The following is a 19,114-nucleotide window of genomic DNA, read 5'->3' as shown; positions in this document are numbered from 1 at the left end:
TCTCTCTGCGTAGCACTACCAAGGGGTGTATCGGCCAAGTAGTTAATGCCATTTGCAGCAATTCTACAATAAGTCACGTCAAAAAAAACCACCAGGGGGCTAAATTGAAGCAATTCAACTAAAAAGCAATATTGCTATTTGACATTTCTTGAAATTGCGCATTTACTTTTATAAGGCCAAATGACGGTGATACGGCTCACCACCTATCACGTTGGTCTAACAGAAAGCTCAGTGAGGTGTGGCTACTTAGTTCATCTTGCGATGGATGTTCGTCTGCCTACCCCAATTGGGATATAAACGTCAAATAGCAATATTATTTTTTAGATGAATTGCTTTAATGCAGTCTTTTTAACCCCAAGTAGTATAATGGGAAATTGGTATAAACAATAATATAAAAAAAAAAACAAAAAAAAAAATTGTATAAACAACAATATAAAAAATATAAAAACCAAAAAAATATATATAATAATAATTGTTGTTAGTGTCGTTGTTGATGTGTTTGCGTTGTTGTGTGTGTTGTGTTGTGTGGTGGAGTTTCAAAGTTGGTAGAGTTTCAGAGTTCCGTAAAAAGTACTTGACTCTATTCACTCTGTTAGGGATTATGGGCGTAAGTTATGTTAGTGTGTCTCTATGGCAAAGTTGTATGTCGTATAATTACTTAGGTACCCCTAACGACCTCCGTGGTCCAGTGGTTGAGCGTTGGGCTCACGATCAGGAGGTCCCGGGTTCGATTCCCGGTGGGGACATATCACAAAAATTACTTTGTGGCCCCTAGTTTGCTTAGAACATTACTGGCTGATCACCAGACTGTCCGAAAGTAAGATGATCCGTGCTTCGGAAGGCACGTTAAACCGTTAGTCCCTACTACTTACTGATGTAAGTAAGTAGTCGTTACGTGAGCCATGTCAGGAGCCTGTGGCGGCTCAATAGTAACCCTGGCACCAGGGTTGATGAGGTTGGTACTCCACCTCACAACCCACACGATAGAAGACTTAGGTCACGAGTTCTAATATGTATACCTAAAGGTTGCCTGGAAGAGATTGCTACCTTAGCAATAAGGCCGCCTGTTGTACTACCAATTTAATTATAATACTTATGTATTTTTAATGTGATTCAAGTGCAATAAAGAGTTTTTGTATTGTATTGTATTGTATACACTTCGATACCATGTCACATTAACTTTTTTGACAAATTAAACCGTGTGTCTCATTAAATGTCAAAGATGATAGTGCGACGGGGTTCTAAAGTGGGTACATGATATTGCTTATGACTGTACCCTACCTAAACAAAAAAAAAACATAACATAAGCTCACAACTATAACCCAATAGGCTTGTTTCCAACTAGTCAAATCAGATACTTTTTACTAAACGTCAAAACACGAAATCACTATGGAATCTGTATGACGTCATACTGTGACGTCACAGAAAAGCATGATAAAATGTCGCACTAATTATTACATTTGTATTTTTTTTTTATATAGTTTTTGTTTTTTATTTTGTTCACATAAATATTGTCTTTATTAAAATTCTTAAATAAGTTAATAAATAGAAAAAAGAAAAGGTTTTTTGTTAGTTTAAGATCTGTGTTTATTTAATAAACAAAATTTCATAACTTATCTTGAAGAAATAGAAAAAAGAAAAGGTTTTTTGTTAGTTTTAGATCTGTGTTTATTTAGTACTTAAACAGAATTTCATAACTTATCTTGAAGAAATAGAAAAAAGAAAAGGTTTTTCGTTAGTTTTAGATCTGTGTTTATTTAATAAACAGAATTTCATAACTTATCTTGAATAAATAGAAAAAAGAAAAGGTTTTTCGTTAGTTTTAGATCTGTGTTTATTTAATAAACAGAATTTCATAACCTATCTTGAAGAAATGGAAAAAAAGAAAATGTTTTTCGTTAGTTTTAGATCTGTATTTATTTAATAAACAGAATTTCATAACCTATCTTGAAGAAATGGAAAATAGTAAATGTTTTTCGTTAGTTTTAGATCTGTGTTTATTTAATAAACAGAATTTCATAACTTATCTTGAAGAAATGGAAAATAGTAAATGTTTTTCGTTAGTTTTAGATCTGTGGTTAAACAGAATTTCATAACTTATCTTGAAGAAATAGAAAAAAGATAATGTTTTTCGTTAGTTTTAGATCTGTGTTTATTTAGTAAACAGAATTTCATAACTTATCTTGAATCTAGTACACGACCCAATTGATAGTCAAAGGTACATCCATCGCAAGATGAACTAAGTACCCACACCTCACCGAGCTTTCTGTTAGACCAACGTGATAGGTGAGCCGTATCGCCGTCCATAATGGTCGAGACAACTGTGTTAGTGGAAACTGCACTTGTTACCCATCCAAACTTTGCCACGGTCTATTAACCCCTTAAGAGTTATTGGAAAAATCCCTTCTTAATGATACCTCTAGCATAACATATCATACCATCACGCCTGTATCCCCAAAGGGGTAGGCAGGGGTGTATAGTGTATACATCCACTCCTCGCTCATCATCATCAATTTAAGAGTCACGCTCTTGTCGGCGTAGCATCCTCCATGCTACTTTTCGGGGAAAAATAGGGCAGTGGTTTCCCTCTTGCCTTCCGCCCCGCAGTACTCTGTCTGACGCGAGTGGGATGGCGCCCAGAGTAGTCTATTACAAAGCCGTACTAGGACTCCTGTCCTCCGCCTCTGAATAGTACTGACAGTTACTGCTGAACCTCACCTCACCACTATTCGCTAGCTATGTTTAAATCCCATGTCAGAGGGGGCGACACTATTGCCATTAACCGGGTACAAATCCCGTAAATCTTTTGCTCTCATGTAAATTAATTAGGCTACTTGACAACCTAGTCAAATGAGGTACTTTTTCATCATCATCATCAGCCCATTAACGTCCCCACTGCTGGGCACGGGCCTTCCCTATGGATGGATAGGGAGATCGGGCCTTAAACCATCACGCGGGCCCAGTGCGGATTGATGGTTATCAACGACTGCTAATGCAGCCGGGACCAACGGCTTAACGTGCCTTCCGAAGCACGGAGGAGCTTGAGATGAAAACTTTTTTTATTTGTGGTCACCCATCCTATGACTGGCCTTTGCGAAAGTTGCTTAAGTTCAACAATCGCAGACCGAGCGCGTTTACCGCTGCGCCACCGAGCTCCTCAATTAATCAATATTGCCATTAACCGGGCACAGATCCTGTAAATCTTTTGCTCTGATGTAAATTAATTAGGCTACTTGACAACCTAGTCAAATGAGGTACTTTTTACGAAACGTCAAAACGAAAGTTCTCTTGGGTACAAAGTGGGTACATTATATTGCTCATGACTGTACTATGCGCAAGTGCGCAAGTGTCAAATTGCAATATTGCTTTCTTGTATGAATTGCTTCGATGCCGATGTGGCCATTTTAACCCCCAGATCTCTAAGGATAGTACAAAAGGGTATTTGACTTGATCAAAGACAAATTGGAAAATGCTAATCTGGAAATAGAAGCCAGTTTACATACATAAACTCACACCCGTAATCCCTAATGGGGTGGGCAGAGCCACAAGTAATCAAAGACAACTTGCAGCCACTGTTGATACGAAGTCCAAAAGCCAGTTTAAGATGACCAAAAATCAATCTCATTTTACTTTTCGACTTATTTACGAATTTTATTTATAAATTAAGTACACTCATGAGCAATATAATGTACCCACTTTAGGACTCTGTCGCACTAACATATTTGACATTTAGTGAGACTTACAGTTCAATTTGTCAAAAAAATTAATGTGACATGGTACCAAAGTGTATACATATTAATGCTCGTGACCGTACCTACTTAACAATGAGTACGACGTTTGACCGCTTTTATTGATGACGTCTCAGGACAGTATTTCCATACAAACTTCAAAGAAAACTTTCGTTTTGACGTTTCGTAAAAAGTACCTCATTTGACTAGGGGTGGTATTAATAAACTAATCTCAGCTTCGAGACTGCCCTCAAGATCATGTCAATGTGACAGTTCTCATATAAAAACAGAGACTTAAGCCAACGGCCTCTGTGGTCCAGTGGTTGAGCGTTGGACTCACGATCCGGAGGCTCCGGGTTCGAATCCCGGTGGGGACATATCACAAAAATCACTTTGTGATCCCTAGTTTGGTTAGGACATTATAGGCTGATCACCTGATTGCCCGAAAGTAAGACGATCCGTGCTTCGGAAGGCACGTTAAGCCGTTGGTCCCGGTTACTATTTACTGATGTAAGTGAGTAATCGTTACATGAGCCATGTCAGGGGCCTTTGGCGGCTCAATCATAACCCTGACATCAAGGGTTGATGGGGTTGGTAATTCACCTCACAACCCACACGATAGAAGAAGAAGAGACTTGAGCATGATCTTGAGGGCAGTCTCAGCTGAGATTCATTTATTAATACCACCCTAGGTTGTAACGTGGACTATGACACAGAGAGACAGAGAGAGGTTGGAAGCGTTTGAGATGTGGTGTTGGCGAAGGATGGAGGGTATAAGCTGGACTGAAATGGTGTCAAATGAAAAAGTGCTGGAAAGAGTTGAAGAAAAGAGAACCATATTGAAGACTATAGAGAACCGGAGAGGAAATATGATTGGCCACCTGATACGACACGATCCATTTATAACAAACATTATAGAAGGAAAAATTGAAGGGAAGACAGGAAGCGGTAGACCTAGGAGAACATTTATGAAACTAATAAAAGAGAAGGTGCAGGTCGTGTCGTATCGGGAGGTGAAGGTTTTGGCGGGAAGAAGAGAGGAATGGCGGTTACTCCACCGACAAGAGCGCAGCTCTTAAATAGAGAGAGAGAGAGGTTGTCAAGTAGCGTAATTAATTGACGTCAGAGCAAAAATGGCCATTTTAACCCCTCTGGTCTTCCTATACCGTGGTTTTACCTTTCCGTATCTTAGTATGAATGGATTTCCGCGACGCGCAGCGCCATCTCTCGGTAACTTTCCGAACTACGTTAGGACCTAGGTATTCTCATTAGGTTAGCAACAGCTATCTAGTAATGTTATGAGTCACACATACGGAGTAATAAAATGTAGAAGTGAGGCGAATATCTCGCGCATAGCTCCCGAAATAGGTTACAGGGTGGGTAGGGGACTTAAGCCCGACGACGAAAGATACAGCACAATCTACAGCCTTATTGCTAAGCAGCAATTTCTTCCAAGCAACCAGTGGTAAGAAAACATTTATCAGAATTTAGTGTAAAAAAATAAAATAATTTTATTTCAGACAGATGCCCATATGATTCCTTTTGATTCTTCTGAATCAGAATCAGAATCATTTATTCAACGTAATTATCATGGATAAACTTGTTGAAGGTCAATGTAACATTTTTGAATTTACGTCATTTCGCAAGGTGTTATGGCTGAGGAGAAGAAATGACAAGAAACTGCAACAGCAACACATCTTTTAAATCAATGAGGGTACATTACAAGTTATTTAATAACTAGAGGAACACATTCAATACCAGACATTTTTATCATTTAGGTAATCATTAATCTTATAATAGGCTTTCTATCGTGTGGGTCGTGAGGTGGATTACCAACCTCATCAACCCTGGTGTCTGGGTCAAAGACTACTTTCTTTCGGCCTTCGGCGGTTCAATAGTACCCCTGACACCAGGGTTGATGAGGCTGGTAATTCACCTCACAACCCACACGAGAGCTATTTTTTTGAAACACTCACATACATAAATGCATAATATTCACTTATTTTGTTACTGACTTATTATCGTTTTTTTTTTTTGACGTGACTTATTGTAGATTTGCCGCAGATGGCATTAACTACTTGGCCGGACAAATTGAGAGTGCTGAGGGCTCTCACCCGGTACAACGTTTAAGACAAGAGGCCTGAGTGCGTGTTCACACCAAACGTATAGTCAGCCGCCGATTGTGCGCAGGCTCACTATAAGCCTCAGTGTGAACGTAAAAATAAATGGTATTTTTTGTTCACATTAAGCTTACAATACGCTGTAGCTGACAATACGCCATTGGTGTGAACAAAACAGTCGGCTTGTATACGTTCACACCAAATGCGTACGCTGAGCGGCCGACTATTTTTCATATAAAAGAGCTGAGTGGCTTGACTGAACTGAATTGAAAACAATCCGCCGGCCGATTTGAATCCAATACGCTGGCGTTCAGCCGCGTAGCCAATCAGCGTCCGCGGCGGTAGTGACGCACTTTATTAGTCGGCCGCCGACTATCAGCGTCTACGCATAGCGTCATGGCGTATTGTCGGTTTGGTGTGAACGAAAAAGCGAATATGTATGGAATTACAATACACTGCGTAACGCTCGCTCACTGTCGGCGGCTGACAGTCAGTTTGGTGTGAACACTGCCTGAGGGTGCCCAGTTGGGCGCGAACCTCGGCTCAGGGCGTCGTCTGAGAGGAAAAATATTTGAAAGAATTAATCGACCCTAGTGGGCCGATTTATTATCGTTACTATTAGACTCGCATACTCACACATTCATATTCCTACTAATAATAACCCTGACACCAGGGTTGTTGCGGTTGGTAATCCACCTCACAACCCACACGATAGAAGAAGAAGATATTCCTACTTAACACACACACCCTTCGCTCTAATACTTAGATGTAATTTTAATTTACGTTAGTATTATATGATCTGTGATTTAAAAAAAAAATAAATTATTATATGATCTGTGATTTTAAGTTTCCTCTGGCAAACTATGCGCCAACATCACATGTACCCATTTTTTACGGTTTCCCAAGATACAGGCTCCGTCTAGTTTGAGAAACTCTGTTCATTTGGATATCTTTTTAATATATAAGTACCATACATACATACATAAACTCATAAACTCGTGTGTTTTCTTTTTTCTTTTCTTTTTTTTCTTTTTCTCCTTATATGTATTATATATTGTATAGGCTATTTGTATGTATGTTTATGTATGCGTGTATATATCTGTGTATGTTTATATATATTGTATTTTTTATATTATTTCTTTAGATAAGTATATTATATATTATTTATTATTCATATTTTTTTTTTGTTATGTATCATTATATGTTTATTGCACCAGCCCGTGCTCCAATGAATAATCTTCTTTCACCCTAAGGGTGCCTGGCAGAAATTGCTGTTTAGCAATAAGGCCGCCTATTGTGCTTATGTTTTATTCGTATGTTTATGTCCTTTGTATATGTTGTTGTGCAATAAAGTATTATTGATTGATTGATTGATTAAACTCACGCCTATTTCCCACCGGGGTAAGCAGAGACTATAGAATTCCATTTGCTTTGATCCTGACACACTTCTCTTGCTTCCTCCACATTCATAAATCGCTTCATACACGCACGCCGGTAAGCAATATAAGTACCCATCCTATTTTAATAAAATAGGTCGTAATCGTAATAAAAAAGAAACATATATAGAACAAGTTATTTAGAAATAAAACATATAAACCAACCATAAACCATGTCTCATCGGGGCTTCGGGGGATGGTAGGACTGGTGGTTATTTCTGTCAGAGAATAAGGGTTGTATTAATAAACTAACCTCAGCTTCGAGACTGCTCTCAAGATCGTGTCAATGTGACAGTTCTCATATAAAAACAGAGACTTGAGCATGGTCTTGAGGGCAGTCTCAGCTGAGATTAGTTTATTAATGCTACCCTTAGTCTGGCGATTCAGAGGGGGGTGAAGCTGCCAGCCTGTTAGGCACCTTGCCTCGATGTGACGCATTGGAGGAGGTGTTTTATTTATAACATGTGTTTGTTTTGTTTTTAATTGTGCAATAAAAATAACCCTTATTGGAATTTTATTAAAATATTTCATCATCATCATCAGCCCATAAACGTCCCCACTGCTGGGGCACGGGCCTTCCCTATGGATGGATAGGGAGATCGGGCCTTAAACCATCACGCGGGCCCAGTGCGGATTGATGGTTATTAACGACTGCTAATGCAGCCGGGACCAACGGCTTACCGTGCCTTCCGAAGCACGGAGGAGCTCGAGATGAAAACTTTTTTTTTGTGGTCACCCATCCTATGACCGGCCTTTGCGAAAGTTGCTTAACTTCAATAATCGCAGACCGAGCGCGTTTACCGCTGCGCCACCGAGCTCCTTTTTTCGTAATTCCTACAATTTAGTTAGAAATTGATGATGATGATGATCACCGATCGATTTCGACCACTTCGACTCCTAAACGTACCTATTTCGTATGACAGTGGACACACGCACAAGACGTTCACACTTGGCGATTGCCATTACGGCAAAAATCCAATAAGACAAAATCCTCCTATTCCCAGTCTTACCGAGATAAGATAAGATATTTAATGGTGCTAATTCCTGTAAATACCATCTAATTTTATTTAAAGTTATATCTGTCATTTTCTTATCCGCCGAAAAGGAAAGGGACGGGTAATCGACAAGCATAAAGTTTGAAAAAAAAAAATGAAAATGAAAATATTTTTATTTCACTTTACCAAGTAAATTCTAAGTTAGGGTTGATGACTCCTTTTAAGCATAAAAGCCTGTGTTAGGAGCCAACGCTCTTCCGTAGTAAACAAGTGAATATTTGTAAGATTAGGATAAGAGTGAGACATTAAATAATAAAAAAGAAAAAATAAAGAAATAATACAAAGAAAGTGAATCTTAACTTATGTTACAATTTTTAGTGATAGTACGAATGTGTGTGTGTTTGTGTGTGTGTGTGTGTATGTGTGTGTGTGTGTGTGTGTGTGTGTGTGTGTGTGTGTGTGTGTGTGTGTGTGTGTGTGTGTTTATGGAATACACGTCAATTTTAAGCAGAAATCACACAAACAACCGTCTAAAAATTTTACATTGGCCAATAACCCGACATAATAATGTTGACAGCACACGTCAAACGGTTTGCATACCAGCGAGATACCTTTTTGATTTGCCCTAAAATTTACGACTGTCAATCATCCGTCCCTTTCCTTTTCGGCGGGTAAGAAAATGACAGGTATAACTCAAAGTAAAATTAGGAGGTGTCTGCAGGAATCGGGGCCAATGCATTCCTGATGTTTTTACAGAGGTCTTAAAAGTAGAGGAAAGTACGAACAGGAACCCTGTAAGTTATACACAATGAAAACAGAAAACTAAGTATAAAAAAAAAGATACGTACGAATAGTCGCACATAACATAACAAATACATTACTGCACAAACAGGAAAAAACAAAATACAAAACAAAAGAGAAATAGAATGAGTACAATAGGCGGCCTTGTTGCTAATTAGCAATCTCTACCAGGCAACCTTTAAGTATAGGAGATATTTAAAATTATGTAACATAGCGGGATAGTACAGCATGGGAATACTTGTACGTATAAAAATAAATACAAAGATAGATACACTTACGAGTACGGTCACGAGCATTAATATGTATACACTTTGGTACCATGTCACACTAACTTTTTTGACAAATTGAACTGTAAGTCTCACTAAATGTCAAACATGTTAGTGCGACAGAGTCCTAAAGTGGCTACATTATATTGCTCATGACTGTACATACATAAACTACATAATAATAATACACATATAATACTTACAAGTTGAACTACTGTGAATTTCCTTCCCAATAGACTTACTGAATAGTAAGACTTCGCTTTTCCTATTAGTTTTGACTTTATTGGTACTCAACTCACTTCTTTCCTCCCTTAGTTCATCTTGCGACAGACGTAGAATCAAAGAGCAAAAGTTCAGTCACTGAGCCCAGCGAATTATTTGTAAACAGTGGTGAAATTATGGACTATGGTCCAGTGGTTGAGGGTGGGCTCACGCTCGGTGGGGAAATAACACAAAAATCACTTTGTGATCCCTAGTGTGGTTAGGACATTACAGGCTGATCACCTGATTGTCCGAAAGAAAGATGATCCGTGCTTCGGAAGGCACGTTAAGCCGTTGGTCCCGGTTACTACTTACTTACTGAAGTAAGTATGTAGTCGTTACATGAGCCATGTCAGGGGCCTTTGGCGGCTCAATAGTAACCCTGACACCAGGGTTGATGAGGTTGGTATTCCACCTCACAACGCACACGATAAGAAGAAGTTGTTATCATCAAAAATTTATGTTTTTGTAGGTGTTTTTGGTCTATTACAGAAACGACATGTGACTAGGAGGTCTTAAGTGCAACCAGTTAATTTACTACTTTGCAAGGAACTGATTGGATTTTTGCAGCTTAACGTAATTTTGACTATCCCAATGAGGAAATATTAACCTTCAACGCTCCCCACTTGTCCGACCAAGAAGTTTAATGTCATTATTAGCGGCAAATCTACAAAAAAGTCACGAGCAAAAAAATTAAAAAAAAAATTGGTAAAGGTGGTCATCCCATTGTCCATATGTTTATTTATGTCGCGTTCACCACTTGGCCGCGTTATCTGTACAGTGTTTAGTGACGTAGCGCGACGTGCTGCAGAGATCTAGTCTATCCGTGTCATTGCCTCGCGAGTGTGGATGTGTCCATTGTCATCCGTCATTGCAACGGTGACGTGTGACGGACGTTAAAAATAAAAATGACGTTTTAAAAAAAACTATTAAAGTAGGCCCAGTTCAGAGAACACGGGACTCACATCGTAGTGTGACGAGTTTGAATCCCGGCTCGAGCTATAAACCACTGAATTCGACTTTATGATGATAATGCTACTTTTCAATAATTTTATAACGTCGCCAATTTCATGTATATGTGACTTCCGGGAGTGGGAACCTGGTGACCTGGAACACAGGGTTATACCTAGATCAGGCACCAGATTCTCACAGAATGTATTGTTATATTACAATGGCATTACTTTTTGTGAGAGTAAATAAAGATTTTTATTATAATCTTCTTCTTCTATCGTGTGGGTTGTGAGGTGAATTACCAACCTCATCAACCCTGGTGTCAGGGTTACTATTGAGCCGCCAAAGGCCCCTGACATGACTCATATAACGACTACGTACTTATATCAGTAAGTAGTAACCGGGACCAACGGCTTAACGTGCCTTCCGAAGCACGGATCGTCTTACTTTCGGACAATCAGGTGATCAGCCTGTAACGTCCTAACCAAACTAGGGACCACAAAGTAATTTTTGTGATATGTCCCCACCGGGAATCGAACCCAGGACCTCCGGATCGTGAGCCCAACGCTCAACCACTGGACCACGGAGGCCGTTTATTATAATGATAATTTATTTGATAACATTCGTTACAGGTCGTATTAGTTCACAACTTATCATAAGTAGGTATTTATTACAATTATTCTATAACCTATTTCAACGTCAACGCAATAAACCATTACAAGTAATAATTAATTTGAAACCCTAAAACAAATTGTATAATTAATTTTACTTAAAAATTGGGTTAAGTTTGTATGCACCCGAATGGGCACCAAAATATTATGTTTCATGTATTTTATTTCATTTTTATTAATAATATTAATTTTATTGGATTTTATATAATTAATTTTAATTTAAATAATAGAATCTAATCTAATGTACTTATAATTATAGATATTTATCTGAAATAAATAATTTGAATTGAATTTGAATTACATTAATAAATTAGTTTAAAATAATAAATTGTAGAAGTAGTTATATTAATAAATCTGTCTAAAATTACAAATTTATGAGTTTGAAGACATGTTTGGATCGTAGATAATTAATATCACGTGGTTTCCATGATTTGTGTCCGGTTAATGGCAGTAGGCTCGCCCCCTATTACACCACATCACTTATTTAAGAGCCACGTTCTTGTTAGTGTAGCATGATTGCTACTTTCTTAGCGAAAAATAGTGCAGTGGTTTCCCTCTTGCCTTTGTGACCATACACCCCCTACATATACATACATACATGCATACATGCTCCCTATTACATAGTAAGTACTTAAACAAATAAACTACTGTAAACCTTACTATTTTATTCCAAATACATGAATTATGGATTAATCACAGCTGACCTGTACGAAGCCACTGACAACGCCGTAAGCGTGGCCAATTATTGGTCAGCAAAAATTTAGCTTCGATCGCCATCGACTCGCAAAGAAGAAGATCACAGCTGGCGAGGAGTGAGGTACTATACACCTCTGCCTACCCCTTTCGGGGATACAGGCGTGATGCTATGTTATGTCATTATCAGATAACTCTTATTGGAATTATATAAAATTATTTTCTATTATCGTAATTCCTACCAATTACATACTTTGACGTATTCCGTATGACAGCGGGCACACGCACCAGACGTACGCACACTTGCGCCGGCGCTTACACGGACACACACATTGACGCCCGCGTAACTCGGCAGCCGCCTGACCGGTCAAGATTTGCAATAAGCTCGTCGCACACCGAGCGAAAATGAGGAGCTTTTCCAATAGATATATTTCCAATAGTAACTGTAGTTCTTTCAATAAAAAGAAATAACGCTCAAATCACTTTTGGAAGCAAATATATGAAAACAAAAAAATATGCTATTTACTAATGAGATTCTTCTTCTTCTTCGTCTATCGTGTGGGTTGTGTGGTGGAGTACCAACCTCATCAACCCTGGTCTCAGGGTTATTACTGAGCCGCCAAAAGCCCCTGACATGGCTCATGTAGCGACTACTTACACCAGCATGTAGTAACCGGTACCAACGGCTTAACGTGCCTTCCGAAGCACGGATCATCTTACTTTCGGACAATCAGGTGATCAGACTGTAATGTCCTAACCAAACTAGGGATCACAACGTAATTAAGTACTAATGAAATTAAGATAATGAGAATTATGGATATGAAACTTGGACACTTCTTATCGTGTGGGTTGTAAGGTGGAGTACCAATGTCATCAACCCTGGTGTCAGGGTTATTAATGAGCCGCCAAAAGCCCCTGACATGGCTCATTTAACGACTACATACTTAACCGGTAATTGGGACTAAACCTTTGGGATTGAATTTCACAAAATCCCGTCTAAGTAAAAAAAAAATGTATTAAGTACTGTTTTTTTTTTAATTTTTAATAAAAAAGTGAACCTTAAATGAATCTCCTACATGAGAGTCCTAGCACTTGTAATTTCAGCCATTTTGTGATGAGTAAGTCAGCTAATCTGTCCTGTCTGTCTGTGTCTGTGGTATCCGGAAGTAATAAATGTTTCTTTCTTTCTTTCTTTCTTTCTAATGACGTTTCAATGTTATATATAAATTATATAGATTTGTCATAAACATTGCGTTTCGGAGGTATGTGAATTAACCTGTATTGGGCTGGTTTTCCCTTCGGATTGGACGGTCAGGCAGTCGCTTCTGTAAAAGACCGGACCTGACCAATCTTCAGGTTAGGTAAGTGGAGCCTGTGAATGATGATAAACATTTAAGTCGCTGTCTTCTTCTATCGTGTGGGTTGTGAGGTGGATTACCAATCTCATCAACCCTGGTGTCAGGGTTACTTGAGCCTAAGGCCCCTGACATGACTCATGTAACGACTACGTAGTTACATCAGTAAGTAACCGGGACCAACGGCTTGGCGGCTTAAGTCGCTGTGGTCCCCTGTCACCGGTTTGTCAAGTGGGAGGGAGACAGATAGTTCGCGCGCTCCCTTCCTCGTTACCGTCGGGGCCAGTGTGCTCTTTTTTTCTTTTTTTTTCTTTGTAACGAAGGGGAAATCCTCATAGATACCTCGTCGCCCGAGGGAACAACGAGTTTATATCGGACTTTTACCGACAAAAACCCCCTCCGGTGTTTTTTTTTTTGACGTGACTTATCGTCGATTCGCCGCAGGTGGCATTAACTACTTGGCCGGACAAATGGGGAGCGCTGAAGGCTCTCAACCGGTACAACGTTTTAAGACAACAGGCCTGAGGGTGCCCAGTTGGGCGCGAACCTCGGCTCAAGGCGTCTGAGAGGAAAAATATTTGAAAGAATTCATCGACCGGGGTCGATAGCGATAAGCGCTGATTAAGGGAAGTCGTCGACCACGCCGGCGGGGTCGGTATCGGGGTCCTACCCTCCGGTGGCCCTCTGCTGGGTATCTCAGGGGGCTCCGGGATCTCTGTCGAACGCACCGGTGCTCCCCTCGCACTTGTTTGGGCCCAGTGTGCCCCTACCCTAACCTGTATGAATAAGGCTGTCTCACTGCTCCGACAAACCGGTAGCGCGGACCAGTTAACTGAGGTCCTTCACGCCGTTGCTGTAACAGGGTGGGTAGATTTTAAAAAAAGTTTATTTAGGTAAAACCTCTCTCTCTTTATTTAAGAGCTGCGCTCTTGTCGGTGGAGTAGTCGCCTTCATTACTCCATAGACGGTGGTTGCCCCAATCGCCTTCCGTTCCGTAGTACACCGACCAATTTCACAATCGGTGATGTTAACCCTACGACACACATATACATTTACAACATACATACATACATACATAAACTCACGCCTATTTCCCAACGGGGTAAGCAGAGACTATAGAATTCCATTTGCTTCGATCCTGACACACTTCTCTTGCTTCCTCCACATTCATCAATCGCTTCATACACGCACGCCGGTTCAGAGTAGATCGTACTAAACCTTTTCTAAGGACATCTCCAATTTGGTCAATATAAGTCCTTCTAGGTCTTCCTCTGCCAGCCCTACCATCAACTTTCTCTTTATATTTTGCTTTGGTAGAGTTTACAGCTTCACACTTGCATGAAATTTTGATAGAATAGAATAGTTTAATTTGCGAGAAAACAGTACAATAAGACTAATTAAAACATATAATAACGGGTTCTTACCGCGTTTATATCAGGGACATGAGACTCCCGATATTTCATTATGTATTCCCGATATTTTTATTTTAATATCGGGAGTCTCATATCCCTGATTTAAACGCGGTAATAACCTGTTATTATGTGTTTTAATTATGATAATAACCGCGTAAACCTAAAACATAGTAAGTACAATAAGACGTTATTACAATAATTTAACCAGTGTCAACTTTCATGTAAGAATGCAAACTCAAATTGTCTTTGGAACATTATTCAAAATAAAATTTTAAATTTATAAATAAAAATACTTAAATAATTTTAAATTTAAAACCTTCGTTATATTCCATTTGTTATGAAATCACATATATTTTGTATCGATATTATTATCAATTCAAATATTTTAAAAATAACAATAATAACAATCAAAGCTTATAATAAATTGTCTTTAATATACTTAAATCAATATTTTTTTTTTACCTAAATCAGAATTAAAAAAAGCATTTACACTTATGGTCAACAAATCGATAAACAGGACGGTTATAATAAATATTTAATATTATAATAATATTTTCTTAATAAATTAATATAAAATTAAAAAATATATTCAAGGCCAGAGTGAACAGGCACCTTCTGGGCGAGCTCGCTCCATCTTGGCCCTCGTCAATGCCTTCGGGCAAGTCTGGGGCCAAGAGCAACTCCATCAAAGGATTTTTACTTTTCTGGTTCTTTACGTATTTACTCCACCAACCCGCAGTGGAGCAGCGTGGTGGAGTATGCTCCATACCCCCTCCGGTTGATTGAGGGGAGGCGTGTGCCCAGCAGTGGGACGTATATAGGCAGTTTATGTTACGTATTTACGTCAGTAAGTAGTAACCGGGAGCAACGGCTTAACGTGCCTTTCGAAGCACGGATCTTCACTTTCGGACAATCGGGTGATCAGCCAGCAATGTCCTAACCAAACTCCGGGATTGGAACCCGGGACCTCCGGATCGTGAGCCCAACGCTAAACCACTGGACCACGGAGGCATGCAATGTGCATTTCCATTTTTGCGTGGTTACTTTTGACATACAAAAACCAATGACCCATTATGGCCTCTCCCCTGCCCTATTTTAACAATGAAAGTGACCCCATTGGTCACCTATGGGGTGCCCATTGACCAATGGAAGGTCGACTTTCACCCTTACAATTGATTTAAAAAGAAAGTTTTAAAGGGACAAATATCCAATTTCACATAACTTCACAAATATCCCACTGGGTTGTCTTTGACTACCCCCATTTAGCGACGAGGGTGTGATGTCGCCAAAGGATGTTTTCGTGGTAATCAGAAATCAGAATCATTTATTCAAGACTTAATATTAAAAGTGGCTGCAAATTGTTTTCTGGTGGTGTACTGCCCGCCCCGTTAGAGACTGTGGTCGTGTATTGTCTGGCTGTCAATAATATTAAATTATTTATCTTCTTTTTCAGGAAACGGAGAAAAAAGTTACGAAATATGAGACGAATAATAAATTATTGGTAAGTCAAAAAATCAGTATCCTTTGTTTTAAGTTTACGCGGTTATTATCATAATTAAAGCACATAATGGCCCCGATTCCTGCAGACACCGCCTAATTTTATTTTAAGTTATATCCGTCATTTTCATATCCGTTGAAAAGGAAAGGGACGGATGATTCACAGCTCTTAATTTTAGGAAGAATGAGTGAATGAATGAATAACCCGGGCGAATCAAAAGGTACGTCGCTGGTATGCAATCCGTTTGACGTGCTGTCTACTTAACTGTGTCGGGTTATTGACGGATGTAAAATTTTTAGACGGTTGGTTTAGATTTGTGCTTAAAATTGACGTGTGTTCCATAAATTTTATGCTTGTCGATTACCCGTCCCTTTCCTTTTCGGCGGATAAGAAAATGACAGATATAACTTAAAATAAAATTAGATGGTATTTACAGGAATTAGCACCAATGGCCCCGATTCCTGCAGACACCGCCTAATTTTATTTTAAGTTATATCCGTCATTTTCATATCCGTCGAAAAGGAAAGGGACGGATGTTTCACAGCTCTTAATTTTAGGAAGAATGAGTAAATGAATGAATAACCCGGGCGAATCAAAAAGGTACGTCGCTGGTATGCAATCCGTTTGACGTGCTGTCTACTTAACTGTGTCGGGTTATTGACTGATGTAAAATTTTTAGACGATTGGTTTAGATTTGTGCTTAAAATTGACTTACCCGTCCCTTTCCTTTTCGGCGGATAAGAAAATGACAGATATAAAATAAAATTAGATGGTGTTTACAGGAATTAGCACCAATAACGGGTTCTTACCGCGGGTTCCCGTGATCATGACACTTGCAACAGTGTCGAAATATCGGGAGTCTCATATCCCCATTTAAACGCGGTAAGAACCCGTTATTATGTGCTTTAATCTGTATCCTTACTCCTGTAACATCATTGTTAGTGACATCGTAACGAAATCTTTGGGAGATGATTCAGACCACGATTCTGAGTTGATTTCAATTGGAATTTCCTGACGGAACGTTCATGAAAAAATTAGTGTTTTTTTTTAAATTATTTTTAGATCCATACATGGGAAAATTACACTTGATATCATTATTAACTCAGAATCATAAATATAGACAAAATCGTCCCCCAAAGTTTTTGTTACTATGTCACTAACACCTGTATATTCAACAGTAAGTAATATAATTTCAGATAGAACAGAATTTAATTAAATTTAGCTTTTTTATATTTATTCTTCTGCCTACCTCCTACAGGATACAGGCGTGATTTTGTTGTTATGTTCAGGATTAACTCCTAAATTAACCATCTAGCACTTTGAAACCGTCTAACTTTGTGGTTAGTGTGTAGACAATGTGACTGTGTGAGTCCGTCTGGGTGCCCATGTGTGTGTGTGTGGGGGGGGGGGTAACACTCTTTCGAGTTATGGTTGTAACTTTATTAGTTTTTATACAAAATATTATTAATATTGGCAAACAAGTCAGAATCATTTATTCAACGTAATTATCAAGGATAAACTTGTTGAAGGTCAATTTATCATTTTTGAATCTACGTCATTTCGCAAGGTGTTATGGCTGAGGAGAATAAATGACAAGAAACTGCAACAGCAACACATCTTTTAAATTAATGTAGGTATACATTACAAGTCATTATAAACCAAAGGAACACATTTAATACCAGACGTTTTTATCATTCAGGTAATCATTAATCTAAATCTCTTAATTTTATAATCCAGAATTTTGAATAGCAATTTTATTTTTATTAATGTAAGTATTGGGTTTAAATAATAGAATAGAATAGAAATTGTTTATTATAAAAGGACGCCACACACAAAGACAAGACAATAACATCACATAATAACATAATTTAAACATAAACTCACGACTACATCCCAATTGGGGTAGTCAGAGGTACATCCATCGCAAGATGAACTAAGTACTTACCCACACATCACCGAGCTTTCTGTTAGACCAAAGTGATGTGTGAGCCGTATCGCCGTCTATAATGGTCGAGTCAATAATGAAATGTAAATGTTTATTAAAAACATCATAGCAAGGAAGCTACAAGGAAAGAGAGGAAGGGGAAGACCAAGAAGAGCTTACATGGAACAGATTAAAGAGAAGCGAACATCGTGTCTTACTTATAAGGAAATGAAAGAATTGGCCTTTGATAGACAAGAATGGAGAATGCTACACCGACAAGAGCGTGGCTCGTATAATTTGCGACACCAAACACTTCAGGACCCCGATACCGACCCGGCCAGCGTGGTCGACGATTTCCCTCAATCAGCGCTTCTTGCTATCGACCCACTAGGGTCCATTACATAAACTGCCTATATACGTCCCACTGCTGGGCACAGGCCTCCCCTCAATCAACCGGAGGGGGTATGGAGCATACTCCACCACGCTGCTCCACTGCGGGTTGGTGGAGGACAAATTCTTTCAAATATTTTTCCTCTCAGACGACGCCCTGAGCCGAGGTTCGCGCCCCAACTGGGCACCCTCAGGCCTGTTGTCTTAAACGTTGTACCGGGTGAGAGCCTTCAGCGCTCCCCATTTGTCCGGCGAAGTAGTTAATGCCATCTGCGGCAAATCTACAATGAATCACGTCAAAAAAAAACTCTTATATTAGTGATAAGTTTTTTTTTTAAGGAAATCATACAGCTTTTACAACACATTATAAATATAACACATATATGTAGTACAATAGCCAATCAAGTTTTCACCGATGAATAATACCTGCTATTGGGTATTCAAAGAAAAGCAACTCGGTGTACGGACAAACCAAAGTTGGTTTTTGTTGCACCGTCAATTGTAAACAAATGTATTAAGTAATGTACTTATTTTTAATAAATAAAAATAAAATAAATAAATATATTTAGAGGAAAAAAAAAACGAAAATTTATGACAAGCGTATAGTGCTCTA

General features: G+C 38.9%; 1 long non-coding RNA gene across 2 annotated transcripts in view; it reads left to right on the top strand.

Annotated features, from left to right (window-relative positions):
- LOC126379307 (uncharacterized) overlaps positions 1 to 19,114 on the top strand; it is a 51,035-nt gene that overhangs the window by 10,956 nt on the left and 20,965 nt on the right. For both annotated transcript variants that reach the window (XR_007568301.1, XR_007568300.1), the window contains exon 2: positions 16,143 to 16,190. This is a non-coding gene — a long non-coding RNA (uncharacterized LOC126379307). The remainder of the gene's footprint in view (positions 1 to 16,142; positions 16,191 to 19,114) is intronic.

Source organism: Pectinophora gossypiella, chromosome 28 (assembly GCF_024362695.1).
Source record: "Pectinophora gossypiella chromosome 28, ilPecGoss1.1, whole genome shotgun sequence".
NCBI lineage: Eukaryota > Metazoa > Arthropoda > Insecta > Lepidoptera > Gelechiidae > Pectinophora > Pectinophora gossypiella.
This window is presented reverse-complemented; position numbering and strand designations above follow the sequence as displayed.